Source organism: Tympanuchus pallidicinctus, unplaced genomic scaffold, assembly GCF_026119805.1.
Source record: "Tympanuchus pallidicinctus isolate F22 unplaced genomic scaffold, pur_lepc_1.0 scaffold23, whole genome shotgun sequence".
In the NCBI taxonomy this organism is placed as follows: domain Eukaryota; kingdom Metazoa; phylum Chordata; class Aves; order Galliformes; family Phasianidae; genus Tympanuchus; species Tympanuchus pallidicinctus.
This window is the reverse complement of record NW_026294740.1, coordinates 2,803,057-2,824,708: the sequence shown is the minus strand read 5'-3', so window position 1 is coordinate 2,824,708 and position 21,652 is coordinate 2,803,057. Positions and strand designations below refer to the sequence as shown.

The following is a 21,652-nucleotide window of genomic DNA, read 5'->3' as shown; positions in this document are numbered from 1 at the left end:
CGCTTTGTGTCAGGACATAATTTAAGACTCTCTAAGGTTACAGTTTGAGAGATGCCATAAGCTGAAGGCCTTTGCTTTCCTATTCCTGCTGTGTTTTGCCATGGGATAACTGAAGCTCGTGGTGCAGTTTGACACACAAAGCAAGCACTGTGAGTGTCTTGAGCTCGGAACACCTGCAGGTAAGAACAGCCCTGGCACAGCTGGCCTCAGGCTTTTCTATGGAATCCCCACCCCATGAGGCATCTGACTGAGGTGCTCAGTGTGGGAAGGTTCCCGTGTGTAGCTGTATCTGTGGGTCTGGATCCGGTGGGGTTACCTTCCCTCTGTGGAGTTCTTTTCTGCAGCCCCAAGGGGTACAGTGCTGGGTTTTAGCATCATGAAAACCTGCAGAGCTGCATGTGTGGGCTGCTGGGAGCAGCCAGCCCTGGGGCTTGCAGCCAGCAGGGAGCTCGGGGTTCTGCTTTCCTCTGAGTGCCATCAAAAGCAATAGCATCTCCTCTAATTGCCTCTGCAGTTAGAAGTGGTACATGAATGAGCTCCATCCAAGGGGACTGCCAGCAGCCCTGCTCTGAGAGGGTGTTGCTGGGAGATGACTGAATGCAAAAACTTCTTCCCTTGGGCTTCAGCTCTCTGCCTTGGGAGTGAGTTTGCCAGATGGGAGGAAACAAATGCTCAAACATAGATGTAAACTCCTCCAAAATGGCTTCACGTTCTCGTTTTCAGAAATATGTGATTGAGCTTGTTTTATGGGCTTGGCGAACTTCTGGTGGCATCTGGCTGAGCTAAATATTATACTTAATAGCCCAAGACAGCCGTGATTGCAGAGAGCTGTCTGCATTTCATGTGTGTTTACAAATGTGCCGTAGTAATTCTGTAGAAATTAGCATAGAACATTAAAAACAAAACGGGATGGAGAACAAAGGGAGACGTCTCTGTCTTCTGTTTGTGTGTGTATGGGTCTGTGTGCCATCGTGTCCTCGTGCACAGCACCGTCCTTCTGCGAGTCCATCCGTTATCAGTGGTTTTTCCATCCCAGCCTCCCTAGATGGCTTTTTCTTATGTATCAGATATTGGCCAGAAGCAGCGTTGGCAAAGAGGTTGTACCTGGTTTCTTTTAAGTTAGTCTGAAGCATGAGGTTTTTTTACCCTACTGTTGACATTGATCTATGAAGCTGCTTAGTAGTAGCGCTTAAAAAACATTTAGGGGATGGAATTTGCAGGTTTGCCAAAGAGTGTGTGCAGTGGGGATGTTTCTGATTTTACAGGTTTGGAGGGCTCTCCTGGAGGTCCTTGGCACAGTGTCTCTAATGAGGAGTTGGGACATTAGGACTGCGGCAGCAGCCCAGGGCAGCTCTCCCAGGCTGCATCCCTGTCCTCTTAGGGGATTTCAAGCACCTGATATTTTTGCCTTGAATCTGAGTGAAAAAAGGAAAAGGAGCACTGAACCCTCCCCCAAAACAGAAATGCGTTCTTTCAGACAGCTCTAGAATGAACGGGTCAGCCCGTGACCGTGGGTTCTTCATGATGCATAGTGGCATTGAGCATGGAATAGCAAAAATTCAGCTATGGGAATAGCGGAGCAAGCCATGTTTTTCCATCTGAGGCTTTCTGCAAAGTCATTTTGGTGCTATCTGGAAACGCCTTGCGCTGTGACAGATTCTTCACTGCGTCTTGTGTTGTGATGCAGAGGACATGGCAGTGTCACCAGCTGATGTTATCCTCAGCAACTGGCTGTGCCTTGGGCAGCGGGGTTGGAGGAGCTGGATGGCGCTGGCAGCTCAAGCAGAGCTGGCTCCTGCCTTGGCTGCCCAGTGGCAATGGATGGTGCTGGAGCATGGATGCTGCTCGCCCTGTGCTGGAAGCCACCCCAGGCTGCAGTTAGCCCACAGCTGGGGAGGAGCTCCCAGAGTTATTTAGGTGTGCGCCCACACCCCACGAGCAATTAAATGCACCTGGCCTAGATCATCAGTTCGTGTTTAGTAGGCAAAGCTCCATACCAATCTTCTGAGTCTTTGCATCTGCAGATGATGTATTATTGAATTATGCTTGATTAGCTGTTTTTCTGTTGCTTAACAGAAAGCAAATCTCAGCATAAATGAGATTAGTATGTGCCCTCAGTGAACGCCAACTCTTGCTCCCAAGAATTTAACATTCTTAATAGAATGATTTTTTTTTAAAGGAAGAGGGGAAAAAAAAGCGTCTTTGAGGCTCCTATTTCATTTGTCAGATTATCCGAACATTAAATTAAGCAAGTATGGAAATTTAAAATTTAGCTGTTCTACAACATGTGCTGACACTGGCATAACAATATCAGTAATCCCCCTTGACAGCCATTACAGCTTAATGCTCTAAGAAAATGAACTACTTATTTTCTTTACCCCACATACGCGGTGTCTCGAAATCTCTCCCTGTCTCCCAGCCAAGATGACTCTTGGAATTAATCTCCTCCAGGTACCAGCTGTGTTTGTCTCGTCCCGCTGAGCAGCACCGACTGCTTTGAGGCTGTGTCACCTTGACAGCTCAGAAAATCCCCAGCTGCTCTTGAGGACTTCATTGCTCCGTGTTTCTGTCATGCGATGGAGGCTCTTCGACATCCAGAATTCGGGTTCACGCTAAGGGTACCGTCACGTCTCGTTGGCCTTGCCCCACTGCCTCCTCCTGCTCACCTCAGTGCAGCTGGAGGAGATGTGCAGCCGTGCTCATAAAGCTTGTAGGTATTTGAAGCCTGGCTGTGCTCCCCTTCTGCCCACAGGGAAGTTTCACCCTTCAGGAAACCCCAGGGTTTGGGTTTGCAGTGGTGGTGGAAGCCTTCTGTTGAGCTGAGCATTGAAAGCAGTGTTGGGAAGGGTTGGGGAGAAGACAAGTTGTGTTTATTGGAGGGGCAGTGGAAACCCGTTGCTTGTGCTGGAGTTTCTATCCTTGTCCTTTCTTCTAAGAAAGGGCAGAAAGTTCTTTAGTCAAGTGCCTGGTTGTCCCTGGTGCCGTTGGGAAGGATCCAGAGGACTTGCTTATGTGGCCACTCTTGGGATTATGAGGACAGCTTATTGTAAGTACAGCTGTTTCTTGGCCAGGTCTATGGGACTCAGTGGGTCTTCGGCTCTCCAGAATGGGGTGGGTGTGGGAGAGCCTGGCAATGAGCAGGCCAAAGAGGGCTCAATTGGGAGCCTTAAGGGATTCTAGGGATCAGTGCTTGTGAATGCAGGCATTTTCAGGAGTGCTTTCATGAAAGGAGGTGCTTACATTCCACTGAAGTCTGATTTTTTGATGATTTTTTTCCAGCATACAACACTGGGTTCTGGTTTTACCAGGATACTTAGGCTCTGTAAAGCCTGATGGGCACCAGGTGGGGTTCCTGAGAGCATCTTGGACTCCAGAGATGGCCAAGGGCTCTTGGAGCAGCCTGTGGGCACTAGAAGACCCAACTTTGAGACTCTAAAAGGACCTCAATAATAGTCTATTATATCAAGGTTTTATCAAATAGTGTAATTTCTCAGCAAAAGACCATCTATAGGAGTTGAAGGAGGCAAGTCAGCTTTAATGGGCCTGATCTCAGCTAGTGTAAACTAATTTCCCTCCTTTGCATATACCAGAGCCTCACTGATGTTCACGAGGACTTTCCTCTTTATCATCAGGTTCATTTTACAGCTAATTCATAATGAGAAGAGAATTTCCACTGTCAGATCATGGTACCGCTGAGCAAAATTGGAGCAGCTGCCTTGTAAAATGTGAAATGGCATCAATATACTACGCTGCGTTTCGGAGCATGTGACTGAGAAGGTGATTGCGCTCGTTAATAATGAGCCACTAAATTGGATGCAATTGCAATAGCTCATCATTGGTATAGAAATATTATGCTTTATAGGTACATTACTGGGCTGTATTTTATAAGGCTGTTAAGCTTATACACTTTCCCTTGCAGTAAATGTCAGCAAGGTTACAATAAAATTTAATACAATATTATTAAAGCTGAAGTGCATCAGTATGGAATGATCATGTACACACACTAAAAATTCTTTATTATTGCTTCCTTAACCTTCTTAAGGAACTGCTTGTTTTAAAATACAGCAATGAAAGGGATCAAAGCTTTGGAGGTCTCTCTGTCCATCCAAAGGTTCATTAGTATGGGAATTCTGTGACCCATTAGTTCAAGTAAATTAAACATTAAAATTTCAGCTCTGCCAGGAAAATTTCCATACAGCTGTGTGTTATAATACAGGTGGTGAGGTCTCCCCACGTTCACCTTCTCTTTCATGGGGTGGAACCGATGGGCACTTGTTGGTCTCTGCGGGACGCGTGGTGCCAAGGGGTGGCATGGCCACAAGCTGTGGGCTCTTGGGTCTGCCATTACCATGATAATGGGAGTCAATGGGCTGTGGGGCTCTGAAAACAATTTCCTCGACCCCCCCTGTGTTGCCAAAAGCAAGGTCAAGCAGCAAAGATCAAAGGCCCCATGGAAGGAGCATCCCCTCCTTGACCTGCTGGCTGGGGAGGGGGATCAGCATTACCCCAAATCATTGTCTTCATTTAGGAAGCCGCTATTTGCACACACTCTGGCCGGAGGAAATCAGAATTAATCCCAACAAAGTCGGAGGCATTGTGTCCCAGCTGTTTGAGTTTTGTGCTGTGTTTTGGAGTGATTTGCATGGAGAAAAGCAGCACGGAGGCGAGCAACAACATGGGCAGCATAACAGTGTTTGGATATTGGTGCAGGATTGGGATGTTATGGCTCAGCCTTGGAGGTCTGAGAAAGCAGCAGTGATTAAAGCTCTTCTTTTGGTGCACGCAAAGCTAATCCTTGGGTGTTTGGAGAGAGCAACACAGACCTCAGCTACATGAATTTAACTGTCAGCTTCTTCAAACCCATCCAGTACAAGTAGCTGATGTAAGAAATGTGCTGTCAGATATCTGATATCAGATATGTGCTGTTATCTGCCATCTTCTGCTTCACAGCAGTGGATCCCAGGAGCTCCAGTGATGAGCAGAGCTGTGTTGATTCTGTGCTGGAGCAGGCTGGGCTGTGCACTTAATGAGGCACTCTTAGCCTTCAATTGCTCCTTAATTTCCTTTGTCATGAAGTGTGTTTGGATTGTTGTCAAACTCTATTTGCACTTCCTGGATGCTCAGAAAGATGGACTGTTCAGAAGTTTATTAACAAGGCTCTGGCTAAGGTGGACGGGAAGTGTTCAGTGCTGCGTTGTGTTGGAATAAGGTAGTCTTTAAGGGCCCTTACATCCCATACCGTTCTGTGTTTCTATGATTCTTACTGTGACACCTCTGTGGGGTTGCCAAGGGAAAGTGGCACCTGTGTCCCCAGGGGCAGTTCTGTGTCTGCCGTGAAACCATGGGCTGCTGCCCTGCTGTTTCAAAGGAAAAGTGGTGATTTTTGGTGCTTGAGTGCTCCCAGATAGGGTGGTTTTCAGGAAAGCAGGTTTGTGTTGCTTCTTGGATGTCACCCTCAGAGAGGTCTGAGTTCATGGGTTCCCAGCAGCAGCTCCCACCTCTCACAGCGTTCTGCTGGATTGAATCAGGGCCCCATTTCTGCTTTGGCCATGCTTTTAAATAATAGCTTGGGAGCTTGTGTTGGAGATGCCATCCCCAGATACCCATGAGGGGCTCTTGAATCCCTAGTGTGGAACTCGGTATGGTGCAACAGCGAGGCCATGCCATGTTGCATGGCCACGCACAGGGACAGCAGCACTGTGTGGCTGGAGGGCGGTGGGGATGGCTTCAACATGAAGCTTATGGGTCCCTTCCAACTCAGGATATCCTATGATTCTGTGAGCAGTGCTTATGCTGGGGGCTGCAGGCATGGGAGGCACACAGGTGGCATCACCTTGGGGCAGCGTCACCGTGTGTGTGCAGCTTGGGTGTCTGCCTGTGTAAGGATGGAGACGTGCATACAAACACGTATAAAATTTGTTCCCTCTGGCAGTGATATTTCACAGGAAAACTTGTGTTAAGGGTCTGCTTTTCAGCCTTTGGAGTGCAAACCTCAGGTGGGCTGAGTGGGGGTGTTGTTGCTGTGCTTCCCAGCAGGGTGTAAGGCCAGCCCCTCTCTGTGCATCCTGCAGTCTGTCTGTCGCTCATCCATGCACGTGGCATCTCTCAAAGCACTGTGACATGAAGCCCAGGCTCTCTGGCTGTGCAGTGGCACTGACATGCAGTGGCTGTGAGCTGCAGCACCCCGAGCTGCTTGCCTGCTCCTGCTTCCCTCCTGTAAATTACTTTCCTGAGGTTTATTTTCATCTCGGCGCGGGATGTGACCAACGTACATAAGTCTGTAGCTATTGATTTCTGACAGCAGAGTCTGCTTGTTCTCCACTAATATTTCCAGCATCAGCATTCATCTTCCCTTCCATCTAAAAGATATGTCAGTACCACATCACTGAGGCTTTAGCTTTTTCTCCCTGTCAGCAGCATTCTTTCCCTGTGATTCATATCCATAAGTTGCTATGGGGAAAAATTAAGCTTTTCATCAAACCCTTAAACATTCGGAGATGCCGCAGTTCTTCTGCTCTTCCAAGAGGAAGGACACAGCCACAGAGCCCATTCCCAGTGATCACTGTGTGTTGTGGATAGCACCTCTGTCTGCATTGTGCAGTGTTCCCATCCTCGGATCTTTCAATGTATTGACAGCTCGTATCCATGGTGTGTTTTCTCTGTGCTTAAAGGCAGCCCAGACTCACTGAGAGCCTCATGTTTAGTTTTTAATGCTGACTTTCTGGTGGTTGTAGCAGTGATCTGCATGTCTGTTGCTGTCAGGTCTCGTGGAGGTTCTCAGTGTCTATCAGTGTGGCTGCCAGCTGCTTCTACTCCAGCTGGGTTCATAGAATTCTAGAATGGCTTGGGTTGGAAGGGATTTCAAGGATCACCCATTTAATACTAGACCAGGCTGCCCAGGGCCCCATCCAACCTGGCCTTGAACACCTCCAGGGATGGACAGGGCATCCACAGCCTCTCTGGGCAGCTGTTCCAGCACCTCACCGCTCTGTCTATGAAGAACTTTCCCCTGATATCCAACCAAATCTTCCCTCCTTCAAATTAAAACCATTTCCCCTTATTCTGTCATCTTGTACCCTTGTAAAGAGTTGACTCCCCTCCGTTGCTGGAGGGCAACGCTGACTGGTGCTTGGGCATGTGTCACTTCTCCCCACTGCTCAGCTGCTTGTTCCCTGCTGCTGTGAATGAATATCCCAGTGAGTCTGGTGAGATGCACTGGAATCCCTTTATCTGCCAGCAGACAGGGATGTGCCAGGTATTTTGAGCAGCCTCTGAAATGCACAACAAGAGACTGCCGAGCTTTTTCCAGTGACATGAAGGATGGGTTTCATTTCCCCATAGGTGCCGTTTCCATCTCACAGACCAGCTGATGGTGGCATTAGTTCTGCTTCTCTCATTTTCTTAGTGTGCTGTGAATTACATTGTGACACGCTTGACCATCAAGGCTGCACTGCTTCCCATGCCCTGCTTGGACAGATTGCTTTTGTGGGTTTGCCTGCCTTGGTTCCTGTTTTTAGAATCCTGTACCATGTTCAGTTGGAGGAGCATATTTGCAGTAGGAGATGAAATAGGTGTGAAAACCTCTGCTAAAACGGAGCAGATGGACAGCAGTGGGAAACCCTCAGTGTTCCCCCTTGGAAGAGGGCTACAGCAGAGCATAGGTGGAAACTATCCATGTAATGCACTTTGCAGTGAGCTTTTGGGTAACAGAGCGCAGAGGTGTGCAGGTGCTGCCAGGTAAGAAGAGCACAGGCGTGTTTTGGTGGTGCTGGATTGAATTTTGGAGGGATTACAGTGCACGGTGGGGAAGGCAAATAGGATGTGAAGCTTTGTGAGGAGGTGTAGGAGCTGGCATTGGGACAGTGAAGAGGAAGGGATGCTGCTCCCTGTGCCATTGCTTCCCATTGCTGTGTGAGCTCTGAACCCTGCACGTGGATGGGAAAGCTTTGGGGTGAGCTACAGGTGGTTAATTCCCCCTGTAATGCCCCATGGGTGAGGGGGGATGGGGAGCCTGGGCAGGGCTTCTAGGGACGTGGTCAGTGGGCAATATTGGTAGGTGGGCAATTGGACAAGATGATCTTAGAGACCTTCTCCAGCCTTAACGACTCCGTGACTTTGTGGGGTCTGATCCATCTGCCTGCAGACTTCAAGAGTCTTACGGACCTGAAATAAAGTCACAGAAAGTCATTTATTGAAGAAAGGCCTGAAGAACCCGAGCCCATGTGCCACGCTGCGGCCCGAGGCTCTGTGCAGGACGCTGGGGAACCAGCCATCACTTCTTACAGCCTGCAACAAGCGTCTTATTTTGGGTGTTGTGTGCATGAGGTTGACTTAACGTCTCCAGTCATTCTGCCTGATTCATAAATCACAACAGCAGATAGAATGAAATGAATTAGGTGATCATTAGAGTGCTGTGCATGGGATATATTTTTTCTTTCCCATTTCGGTCTGAGGGCTCATTAAAAGCTCACTTGCCTCTTGAAGTAGCCTGACTCTGAAGATGATGATGAATAGAGCTACAAAGAGTGTTAATAACTTGAAATACGTTGTCAGAATCACACGGTGATGCGGTGGGAGCGTGTTACAGTGGAGTTATTTGTGTTTGCTTTATTCAGTTACCCTCTAATCGACTGAGATTGGAAACAGAGCATTAAACTGAGCGAGTATTTATTTGCTTTCTTGAAGGACATTTTAATTAAAAATAAGCTATTACGAAAGAAGCCCAGGCAGGTGAAAATTACTGGGATGACAGCATCATGGCTGAGTTCACCAAACCATGCCTCATTTCAGTCCCTTGCCTGAGTGTCTTTCGCTTCCCATGCTGAAATGCTGTGTTGTTGGCCAGGGATGGTTCTGAACATGCTGAAACTTAAACGTGTGCTTAAGTGCTTTGCTGAAGCAGTCCCTGTGCAGCTGGGGCCATCTGCTTGTCCTTAGTGTGAGGATGGCAGGCTGGAACCTGTGCTCCTGCATCACAGCTGGCTGCGCTCCCGTGGCAGGGAGCAAATACTGCTGGGAGGAGCATCTGCTGCTGCTGGAGGGCATTTCTGCAGTGGGTTGAGTGGAGCTGAACCCGTTGCAGAGGCATTTTTAAAGGAGTCAGTGCAGCAAGCTGTGGAGAAGCTTCATCTCCTCCACTTTGTTCCACCTGATGCTTATCCTAATGGAGCTGTTTGATGTGCAAGGGCTGCTCACAAAGTAATGCCTCCTCTTTTATTCTTTTGGCCCTCAGTGTCAGAGGTGGATGTTGGTGAGATGGCAGCTTGAGTTTGAACCTTCCCAACAATATTCCATTACGTGTTGCTGCCCTGTGACAGAGGGCAGCGGAGGTGACAAATGCTGTCTGAGAGCAGTGCGGGTGAAGCGCAAGGGTGGAACTGAATTCCTCCAGGTGGAAAAAATGGCACCCATTGACATTCATCAGCACTTGCGAAGGTTTGTGGAGACCAAACATTGGATGTGAGCACAGTGGAAGCTGGACTGCATGGGCAGCATGTTCCTGGCAGTGTTGCTGTCATAGCAGCTGTGAAGCAGTGGGTCACCTCCACTGGTACAGACTTGTAAGCATGGCATGCAGGCTCGTATTCATCGTGACAAAAAGGCTCAGCTAATGGTGGTGGCTGTTGAAAAAGACTGTTTTGTAGCTGAGGATTTGCTCTCTTCGATAGTGTTATTGTGCTTTTTGTATCTGTCTTAGTTTCCATGGAAATAAATAAGAGGCTTTATTTTCAGAGCAGCCTACATATTTAAGAAGGCTCATTCTGCAGAGAAGCTGTACCTGCATCCCTACCTGGAGGCTCAGCCTTGGTACCCTAAAAGTAGCCTGGGATATTGTCCCTTGGGGTTAGGCTGTGCAGGGATACACCCCATACAAACTCTGTAGGGTGAAGTTTTCAGCTGCTCAAGTATCTTGCTGATGATGGGAACCACGTGCCTAAATCCCCACTGCTTTTATTTCTGAGGGAATCTGGGGACCTGGCGAGGCAGCCCTGCTGCCCTTCATGTGCTTTTCCTCTCCCTTTCAGCCCTGCAGCACGGAGGTGTTGGCTTCCTCCCCAGCCGCATCTTTAGTGCCAGCCCAGCTCTTCATTTTCCTCCGTCCACTTGATGCTCTCAGATAGAGCATCCTGTAAATCATATTTAAAAATACATTAGCGTAATGTTTCTGGAGTTGATATTAAGTGAGCTTCGGGGCCCCTGCTGGCTCCAAATTCCCCTGCCTCAGACTAATTTACAGTATATTTCACCAGGACAGGCATTTCCATACCCACAGACCCGCCCCGATCCTTTTCTCTCTCTCTCTTTCTCTTTTTGTTCTATTATTCAGCTGTTTTTAGAGGGTGATTGATGGCTTCTGATGTTGATGAAAGATTGCTCTTCTGTGTTCCCACCTACCACTGTAAAAGAGAAGGGAAAGAATAGAAGGGAAATGCGTTGTATGGGATGGGCAAAAGCACCAGCTGATCCCGCTCTGTGCTGGTTCCCTTGAGGACATGCTTATCCCAGTGGGACACAGTGTTCAGCAGGTGCAGCACTTGGGGTTTGGTGCTTTGTTTGTTGCAGTGCAGTGCCGAATTTAGTGGGAACTGGCTGTGCCCCAGTGTCAGGAGCTGGGGAAGGCCAGGGGCTGCAGGGCATGTGTACCAGTTGCCTAGGTGGTGGTGTTGGGCATTGCCAGCATCCATAGGAAAGCTGTTTCAGCAAAAAAACTCACAGCAATTTGGCTAGGGAGACAAGAATTCCCCCTCTGACGTGTGTGTGTGTGAGGATTCAGCAGCCCGAGTCTGGCTGGAAATGCTGCAAGCTTAGGAAAGGTAATAAAATAACACTACTTAGCATTTCTTTAGCTTCCATAGAATGGTTTCAAAGCACTTTGCAAACTGTGCTGCCCTGAGCCTTGCAATTCCTTGTGGGATGGGATGGAAATTCATCAGGACTCAATGCTGCTGTGAGCAGCCTGCAGCAGCATGGGGACGGAGCTGCGTTCCCCTTTTCCAAATGAAGGTTCTGCTCTCCTGTGAGGCAGAGAGCAGTTTTGCTTTTGAAAATAGAGGCTGATCTTCACCAGTAAGTATCAATTGCTCTATCAGATGCTCAGATCACACATCTGGGCAGTGCAATTAAAGGCATCTCTTTAAAGCAAATGAGATATAGGTGTATGGTCCCAAGACCAACATCTTGTGTTTGCAGAATGTACTTGTAACTTGGTGACAGTAATTGGCTCTGAGGGTGAAGAGATTTTAGGCAATAATGGTGGTTCCTGTCTCTCATCCTTTCATCCTTCTTGCCTATGCATTATTTAGGGAAAACAGTTCCTTTAATATATGTGAAAATTACTGTCAGTTTGATTTCTTCATGGTTTTCCTGACTACTCTTCTGTAAGATGTTTTTTGCTTTTTGGGTGAAGGGCAAGTGGAGCACATCTTTGGCTTGCTAACGGTGGAAGAGCACAGCCCATGGCAGAGGTCCTTTGGGCAGGGATGTTTCAGAGCATGGCGTGCCTGGACAAGCAGACCTTGCTAGGACCTCTCATGCTTCTTCCCGACCTCATCTCACTTCTCCTGCCCTGCTGAACTGGAATTAGTTCCAAAATACTGCAAGAAATTGTATGTTGCTGCAGTCTGATGAGGGGGCTGGCAGGAGAAGGTCTGCCATTCAAGAGACTGTCTGCAGACAGGAAGCTGCTCAAAGAGCCTTGTTCCCCCCCAGAGATTGAGAGGGACCCAAAGGCCTCTGCTTTTCCTTGGTCTCCACTGGAAGTGATTGACTTTGAGTGAGCAGTTCCTGCAGAGCCTGCGACTGGATCCTGGAGTTTATGCACCGTGTGAGTAACCTTGAGATAGGGACAACTCCTCACCTCTACCCGACCCTGGCTGTGCATCTCGAGTGCACAGGAGCCCTTTGTTTGAGGTTTTTGGAGTCAGGGTGGTGTGTTTAGCCTCCAGTCACGAGCTGACACTAAACATACGTGCCTGGAAGGCAGCTCCTTCATTTCATCTATGGATAAGTACTGATGGATGGAAGCAGAAATGTGTAATGTATCAAATTGTTCTGTTGAACTGGTATCAAACCGTCAGCAGGTTGGCTTGGCCTTCTTTGCTAAAGTAAAAGAGTTGTTTGAGGGAAAAGGGTCTGTGGGTGAGTGATGAACTGAGCAAAATCAAGTGTGTTCATGTATTATGAAACTGTCAACAGATGCACAGTTGGTTTGGCATGTTTTGGACTTCTGAAACACCGTGGAGATGAGGAATGCTGCATCATGCACGTTATATATGGTCAGGCTGTGGCAGGTAAGGATGTGCTGTCAGGGATAAGAGGGGATATCAGCTGTGTGTTAGGAGGTTAACGAGGTACTGCAGCACGTGTCTCCTGGATGGCCATAGGATCACCCTCTGATCTCTCAACCATTCTTCACAGCAGCGGTGCTCCAGCCCTCTCAGCATCCTCATGTCCTCCTCTGGATCCCCTCCAGCACCTCCACACCTTTCTTGTATAGCCAGCCGGCTTCTGTGGGAGGAGTGTTGATGGAGTTTTCTTTTAATGTTTGGTTTCAGTCCATAGTTAAGAAACCACCTCCTTTTTTTTCATGACATTTTAAATTGCAGTCAATTTAGGTCTCATAACACCTATTGGTTTTGGTCTCTGAGCTCTCAGACTGGAGGGCTGGTGGGTAAAAACAGATTATTGAGGGACTGTCTGCATGCGTTCCACATGTTGATAATTTTAATCCTTTCCGTCAGCTAACAGCATAAGAAAAAAGGGGGGAAGAAAAACAATTTACATGAGCGAATACTGGAACTATATCTGATCCCATTATTTTAAAACATCTCTCGGGAATACAGTGCCTTCTGTAAGAGGCAGGGTGTCTGGCTTCATAAACCCTGCTAAATTACAGCTTCACAGCAGCCTCCAGCAGCTGTCCTGGTTCCTTAATTTTACTTTATTTTATTTACGCTGAGAATTAACAAAATACAAAAGGCCCACTTGGAAGGCAGAGCTCTCACTGAATCCCACCCTGTGGGGATGGGCATCTTACTATGCCTGGGGAAGGGCTGACAGCAGCCAGCCCCATGGAGCAATGGGATCAGGGAAGGATTTGTGAGAGCAGCTTTAGCTTGGGGAACATGCCCAGATGTACGTTTGCATCCAGTGGAAACAAGGGGTGATGATGCTAATGGTAAAAAGAAAGCTAGGTTTAGAAATAGTGTAATGCTGTCTGCATAGGAGAAATGCAGAAGGGGGATTAATGCAGAAGAAGGGAAATGGTCATGCAAAGTGCTTCTCTTCTGCCAGCAGGATTCTGCATTCCCTCAGCACTTACTGAGTTTCGTCTGGGGAAAAAAGGCTTAGCCTCTGATGGGCCAGCACCAGGAGGCTTGCAATGTGTGTTCCAGTTCAATAAGTACCAGGGCTGGCTCGTGTTCTTCATTTGGGATGAAAGGCAGAAGAGCTGTACAAGACATGCAGGTGTCTTCAGCTACTTTTCAGCAATCTGTAAAAGCTAAGCCTTTAAAAGATGCATCTTGTCTGCATGGCGATATGAAGTCATTTGGAAACGTCAGGAGATTTCTAGCACATCCCTAGCACTGCTTCACTTCGTAGTTGGGCTTTTACCTGTGTCTTTATCTGGAGGTTTCACCCCACCTGCCCATGTGCTAAGAGTCAACAGACCACTGAGGTTGGGAAAGACCTCTCAGATCCCTAAGTCCAAGCCCAGCCCACCCCCACCGTGCCCACTAAAAGTGTCCCTCTGTGCCCCGTGGTTCCAGAACATCTCCAGGCATGGTGACTCCCCACCTCCCTGGGCAGCTGTGCCAGTGCTAAGGGAGACTTCAGCCTTCCCAGCTGCTGATGTTTGTTGCTTTTAATCCAACATGTAAATTCATCATGTTGAATAGAGGGGTGAATTTGTCAGGAAGAACGACTGATAGTCCAAGAAAGAGAAAAGCTTGGTCTCTTCTGAATGCTGTATTAAATTGTGAGTTCAAACTTCCCACAAGGTCTGTGTGCTCTGTCCTGCTTTGCCTATCATTAACAGTACAATTAACTCGTTCAGAGGCTTAAATTTTCCCTGTGTGCTCACTGCCCATAGTCCTCATATGCATTCTGTTGTATTTAGAACCAGAGTTTTTCAGCAAATTACTGATGTTGGAAAACACATCCTAAGAGCTGCTCCAGTAACTGGCTGTGAGCAGTAATTGATTGCTGTGGGTCTCTGATGCTCGTAAGCATTTAGTCACTCACACTGTGCTTCTTGAATCAATATCCTCCTTTGGTCTGCAGCCTAATAGAATTGCTTAATGGATGAAATTTTGTTTGTATTTCATCCAATTTGGTTTTTTTTTTCCTTCTCTTCTGATAGATTTCCTCCATCGAAATAACTACTTTCATGCACTTGTCATGTACCTCTTACAATGCACACTGTTGTATTTTCCCAGGTGTTTTAGGGCGTTTGTGTCCATTATTATGACCTGATCTGGGATAAATATGAGATAAACTTGCATAAAGGCAGAATCAGGTGGAAGCCAGCAGCTGCTGCTGGGGCTGTGGGGCAGGCGGATGTGGGGTGCAGAGCAACTGCTGGGTTACCTCTGCTCAGTGTCTGTATGGGATCCAAACCGTGCTGTTATGGGGTGTGATGGGCTTTGGGCAGCCCTACGTGACAGGCTGTTCTTCATCACAGGTACTTTACAGCAGAGCCCCATAGCCCTGCAGAGCACTGAGAGCGTCTAGCTTATGGGGCAGGTAACGTTGTTTGCATAGGTGCTGGAGGAGAAGGGCAGATGTGATGCTCAGCAAGCTGAGTTTGGAGGAAATGAGAAAAAGAAAAGTGTTAAGGCCTTGTCAATGGCTGTGTTTGGTGAAAAGGAGCCCAAAGGCTGGATTCTGCTGACGTGGGGCTTGGATACCTGTGCACAAACGTGGATGTTCAGGCATGAAGAGGTTAACCTGCCTGCTCTTGTTCTGCCCTGCCTCCCCTTCAGAAGGAGAATTGCCTATAAAGTTATTTTTAGATGCCTTGTGAGCAAGCTCTGTGGGAAGACAACCAGCCAGCAGCCCCCGGCGAGCTGCTAAGCCCACCCCTCTCAGCTTACAGCACGCAATTAGCAGATAATCAGACCAAAATCACAGACTCCAACAGGCTAATTTTATCACATGTGCTGACATCGGTAAGCTTGTTGAGAGTAAGTTGTGGGTTGTTGGCTAAATGTGTTTCCTCACTTGTTTATGAGCTCGTGTCCCTGCACTTACTGTGTAAAAGCAAGATCAGATGCAGGTGCTGTCATTTAGCAGCCTCTGGTGTTTTGATCAGGTCGGATATGCCCAGCATTAAAACTGAGTTTTATTAAGATGTGGTCGCTGCTAATGGGAATTCTGATAACTCAGCTGTGTTTTGCTGCAGGGCAGGCATGGGGAGTGTTGGGGTTTTGATTCAGCAATATATTCAAGCACGTGCTTTGAGGTGTGCGTGTTCAGATAACGTGTAATCATATAGTTACAAATGTAGATATAAAAGACTGTAAGTGCCTGCTGGAATTGGACTGTAATTTACCATAATCTTCACGGGACTTAAGCATGTACTCTCAAGCTTCATTTACACTCGTGAGCTTTGCTAATTTAGGGCCTTAGTAACTCCAGCAGTTCTCTTCAGGAAAGAAAAATATTGTGTGTCTGATGGTTGGGCTGAGCAGACCTCAGGACCCGCATACCTCTTTCTTATTGATGTGATAAAATAAAGATACCTCTTAATAGAAAACACAGCCCAGAGTCATCCATCTGGGTACAATAAATCTGAGACAGGTAGATACGATAAAAACAATCTCTGTTTCCTTCTGATATAGGAGGATTAAGTCGGCCAAGGTTATGGGGTCAGAAATAGGCTCAGTAACAACTTTTGGGGAAGGATGACCTGGGCAACGCAAGGAATGAAGCTGACCTGCTGGAGCCTGGTTTCTTACCCAGGGCTGCTTTTGGGTTGGAAAAGGGCTTTGCTTTGGGCACAGACCAGCCAGGATCCCTTGGGTCACAGGGCTGCCCTTCAATGGGTTTTTCCACTTGATGGCATTTCAAGCAGCTCTGGGCAGCTGTGGGTTTGGCAACAGTCCTGTGGTGGCCAGAGGAAAGGTGAGGGGACCTGGGAGGTCTTTGCCATTGACATCTATCTCTGAGTTTGCGTCAGAATTCTTAGTGAACAGCATCATCCATGAAAAAGCTGTCAGCTCCTGCCCAGACCTCCTCCCTGTGACCTTTTGGACCTGGCTTTATAGAAGCAGATGTTGTGAGGGTGAACTGGACTCCCTCAGATTTGAGTATAGCACAGAAAAGAACTTTGATTCTGCTTTTCACTTTAGGTGACAAAAAGTGTTTGTCAGTGAACTGGACAGACCTTGAGAATTTGCTCAAATTTGCATGGCTCTTGGCTGTAGGGCCTTGCATGTAAAGTCATCTGTGAATCCAGATCGTTGTGGTTGTGTCTTTTGGGCTTTATAGGAAAACAATGAGAGAAGTAACAGTTTGAGCTGAAGCCGTGAAAACCCAAAGTGACCCTTTGCTGGTAGGCCTGCAAATCAATGTTTGTCTCGAAGATAAACTTGATTCCCTTCTTCCCTCAGCATAATGGAGGCTGCATGCATAGAGGAAACAGTGAAAGCAAGACAAAGTCGCTGGGCCCCAGGCATATTCAAGTAGCTTCTGTGCCTGTCATATGGCAAACCAATTCGATGGCAGAATGTGGCACCAGTGCCTCAAGCAGGGAAGCACTGGTTGTCCTTCAAGCTTGCATCAATGCAGTGACATCCTGCGTGTGGAGGATCCCACTTGCCCACACATCCTTCTGAAGTTCACCTGAAAGCAGTTGGTGGCTGCAGCACCATTCACTCAGGCAGTTTGGATTCATGAGTCTTGTCCAAGTCAGACCTCAGTCTTGTTTCATAGGAGCTGTTTGTTGCTCTTCGGAGAGAGAAAAAGCCCCGTTAGTGGAAGTGTCACCAGATCTGCATTTGAGCAGCTGCTGACCAGTGGGATAGTTACTGGGCAGGGGGTTGTCCCATAGCGTTGTGCATGGCACCTCATGCTACTTAGCCAAACATACAGCCTTTTGTTTTTCTTGTCAACAAATGAATGTCTTCCATGGAAGAAGGAAGGAGATGGCAGGAGAGAGGCTCTCCCAGCCCAACCTGAGAGAAGTTTGTTTCCGTAGTGGTTTAGGGAGCAGCACATCCATCCCAGTTGGGTGCTTGTTTGGGTTTCAACCCAACCTGCATAGCATGGTGCAAGGAATTCACTGCCATGTTTTGATGCTCAGAAGGTTCCCAGTGAAAGAACCAGACTTGTTAGTATTTTTCCATCCAGATCTCTTTCTTGCCCAGCTTTTTAAAGAATCGCTAATTAGTAAAAATTAATTCACCCTTTTGGCTTGGTTTCTAAGACCTGAAAGCAGACAGAAATGTTACTGTTGGTCATTCAGATCCTGTTGAAAACCTCATGAGAAGCAGCTACTGAGCTTTCTGTGCTTAAGCACTGATGGAAATGGGATCTGATGCCTTAGCTTTAATTGAGCACTCAAAGGCATGACAAGGTCCAATGGCTGGAAACTGAAGCCAGAAAAATTCAAATTGGAAATAAGGTACAAATTTTTAACAGGGAGAGTAATTAACCTCTGGAACAGTTTAGTGGGGTATGCGATGGATTCTCCATGGTTTGATCACTCCAAATCAAGAATGCGTGTCCTCCTTGGAACACCCTGTAGCTCAAACAGAAGTTAAAGGCCTTGAAACAGACTGTTCTGATTGCAGTTGTCTGACCTGAGCTATGCAGGAGGTCAGAGTATTACATCTGAAGAGATAAGACTCTGTGAATCTGAATGCAGACATGATCTCTCAGTTCCAAATTCTGCATTTAAACTTAATCTGGACCTAAATTCCCCTTCCTTTGTTCTGCTCCCAGAATGGAGTGAGTTTTCTATGTAGTAATTTGGGCAGTTGAATGCAATCCCTTCTTCTCAACCCAGGGCTGTCCATGGGCATTGTAGTGGAGATGGGGCAGAGCCTGAGGGTCAGGCAGCACAGAGTGACTCTTCCTCAGCCCAGATCTCAGGGCTGGGCCCCACTGTGGGGCTCTGCAGCTTCCCCAGGTGCTCCTCTCCATGTCCTCCTGGCTCCAGGAACATCCTTCTCCCCTGTTTGTAATCATGGGGCTTTCTGCATCCTTAGAGGTAAATTTATCTGTGCTATGCGGCCCCTACGCTCTCCGGACTTAATTAGCAGTGTCACGAGGGCTGAGACATGAAGTGCATCGTTAAGAAGGTTAGAAAAAAGTACAGCATCTCCTCCTTGCTGAGGTCACACGTGCTGTTTCCCTGATTTTGCTGCTTAATGACACGCTGTAGGGACCAGTGTCTCAGCTGTGGGGACTGGAGGCTGTTGCCAAGGAAAACTGGCAAGAGAGGAGGTGGGAGAGGTCCATTAATTGGCTCCAAGTACCAGTTCCTCTAGAGGGGCTTCTCTTAACAGAGAGGAACTGTTCAGCACTGCAGGGGCAAAGCATACCTGCAGAGCAAATGGCTTTTCTGAGTCTGAAGACATCTACAGACCGTGGTAATAACGCAGCAGAAATATCAGGGCTTGATTTTAAGGGACACCTGAGAATGCAAAGGAATTGCTCTTTATTAAAAAGCCCAGACCAGAGCCTCTCTTGGTGCATATTGAATGCAGATTCTTTGTCAGGGATCCTTTGCTGGGGTGGGGAGGAGGGAGGAGAAGAGGAGGAGGAGATGAGGAGGGCATTAACCCTTAAGGACCTTCCCTGCAAAGCTCTGCTCTGCAGAACAGTCCTGACCAGAGGAGCTGCTCCTCTACAACACTCAAGTGCTGCGTCTGTGCCTCTGCAGAGGGCTGTTTGTCTCTCTGTTTCACCCCATTAGAGTGGAGCATTCTGTGTATTGTGGCTTAGAGGGAGAATATACAAGGAGGTCTTGGCATGAGCTCTCTGGCTCAGCCTGACTGTGCAGTCAGCCTGTGCCCCATCTGCCTACTGCTGCATGCAGAGATGCTCTTTCTTTTTTTTTGGATGCTAACCCTGTAGGATGAGCCTTTAGGTTTGGTTGAAGCACTGTCTGCACTGCTGTGAGATGGCGCCGTGGAGCAGCCACCCCAAAACCTTTCCTCCAGACCCCATGGGCACAGTGATGGGGATGCACTGAATGCAGACATGGGCTTGGGGTTTGACCTCCAGGTGTTCTGGTTTGAGTGCAAACCCAGGGATGGTTCCAGCACAGGTCCTGCAGGCGTTGTCCATTGCAACGTTGTTTTCTGCTTATGGATCTCAATCCTGACCCTTATGGAGATGAAAAGCCTTCCTTTTCTATTTCCACAGGGTCATAAAATCATTAAGGTTGGAAAGGCCACCAAGATCATTTAGTCCAACCAGCAACCCATCAATCATCCCCAAGGTATTTATTCTCCTTCAATCCATACACAACACCCCTTACCACTCTGGTACTGTTCCTTGCTGCTGTTTTATGCTCACTGCCATTCACGTTTCATGTCTTCCATAGGGAAGAGCCTCCCATCTATCTGGCTTGGCTTTCTCTTGCCCTGCACACGTGGCTGCCTTCAGCTGCAGCCTGCAGGATTTTGGTTCTTCTGTGAGCCAGCAAATGGTCTTGAACAGTTCCCAATTATCATTCACAAATTCCTGCTCAAATTCTTTCCCCCAATTGTTTTGCTTTGTAATTATTTTCAGCTTTGTTAAGCTGGCGCTTTAAATCATCAAGTAGATACATTACTCGTTTGGGTTTTATTCTATTTGCACATAACAAATGTAATCAAATCAGTCCCTTGTACCTAAGCTGCTACTATATTTTTACATCCTGTCATCAGTTCCCCTTGATCTGTAAAAATGAGGCCCGATATAGAATTTCTTCTACGTTAGATGCGATTGTTTCTGTGTCTGGATATTTTCAAGTGTAATTTTAGGAATTCCAAGCACATTTTTAGTATTTGCAGTACAAGGCTCCAACATATGGCTTTCAAAATGAAATCCCCATAGAAATGCAGTTCTCTTTCTCGAATGATATAATTAAGTTTACAATAGATCAGTGCTACATGAAAACGATCGCGCTGGTAATATTGTACAGCATCCTGAAGAGTTCAACAAATATTTATGTTTCTTAGGGGAAGAGGCAAGATTTTGTGAGTAGGTCTTATAACAAGAAAGGACCCTTTATACTGAAAGAGTATTATATAGTAGCTCTTAATTAGAGATAATGAATACCAGCAGGTTACGCCTGTGTGGAAGAAGTTTACTTTAGTGCTATTATTTTTTAAGGGATAAACAAGGTGGCTCAAATAACTACAGATTTTTCTGCCTGACATTAATCCTAGACAAAATAATGGAATTGCTGATAGTACATGTAATTAGTAAAGAATTAGAGGGATTAATGTAAGTAGTGTCAGTCAACATGGGCTTATAGAATATGGTGCTTGTCTAATTAGGTTTTTTTTTCTTTTTTTTTTCCAGGAAGATTACAAGTTGTGTTGATAAATGTAATAATAGTGAGGTCATTGGCTTCCATGAGCCATGGGTATGGTGGACCAGCCTGGAGCTGAGCTCTGAGCAACAGGGCGGCTGGGTGACCTCGCTGCAGCCCAGATTACTCTGAGCTCCCCTGGAAGTGTTGTCTTGGCTCCAAGTAACTTTTTATGTAAAACGCAAATGATAGAAAACCAATTAGGCACTTCTGGAATGGGTAAAAAACTGCTGTCATCTCCGATTTTAAATGGGAATTCATCAGTGGGCAGACATGTTTCTAATTGAGCCCAGGAGTTATCGCTGATCCATCTTCGAGGTGAGGTCAAAATATGAAGAAGAGATAAATAAATTAGAGGACAGATCACCAGCACAGCTTGATTTACATTCCATTAGTAACCTGGATGAAAACAAGCAGCGTGCTCTCATAGAGCCCACGTAGAGCTGGGCCATGTCTGGGGGTTGGTGACTGGAGATTTGTGAGAACCCTGAGCCGAGGAGCAACCCTGCATGGGAGAGCGGCAAAAAAGAGAGAGAAATGTTTTCTTTGGCCGCACGAAAGGGAGGAATATTGGAGACAAGGAGGAAGGTGCTCCTCCTGCAGTTTCCAGTTGGGACTTTGGTAGTTTGAGGGAGATGTTGATGAATTGGAGAGAACTGAGAGGGGGGTTTTAGGGATTATTAAGTTACGGGAAAGCACATCTTCCTCTGGAGGCGGAAGGTTCGGGCTGTCTGGTGAGGGAAGGTGGCGGTGAGAGCTGAACGCTGCTGGAGGGGGGCATGGAAACAAAGTGAAGGCAGACTTCAGCTCAGCAGACGAACGTAATAGGATCCAACAGAGGGGTGCTGAAGGTGGGGACGTTCAGATTAGAAATAAAACACGTTTTCGGCGGTGGGAGCAGCAGGGCCACTTAACAGCGCACCGAGAAACGTGAAGCTTCCCCTTTGCTGGAAATTTTTACGTGTTTTTCTTTTCCTAAAAATATCCACTCTCCTTTTAGGAAGAATTGTTTCTGGGAAGTCTTAAGGTTTGGGTTATCCTGGAGATCAGAAGTGGAAATCACAGCGATCTCTTCTGGTTTTTGTAATGGATTCATCCAACGAGCCCTGACACCAGGAGCTC

General features: G+C 47.2%; 1 long non-coding RNA gene across 1 annotated transcript in view; it reads left to right on the top strand.

Annotated features, from left to right (window-relative positions):
* The window catches only part of LOC128083089 (uncharacterized), an 83,519-nt gene extending 62,196 nt beyond the window's left edge, over positions 1 to 21,323 (top strand). Inside the window, exons 3-4 of the long non-coding RNA XR_008207958.1 lie at positions 19,375 to 19,450; positions 20,521 to 21,323. This is a non-coding gene — a long non-coding RNA (uncharacterized LOC128083089). The remainder of the gene's footprint in view (positions 1 to 19,374; positions 19,451 to 20,520) is intronic.
* The last annotated feature ends 329 nt before the right edge of the window (positions 21,324 to 21,652 follow it).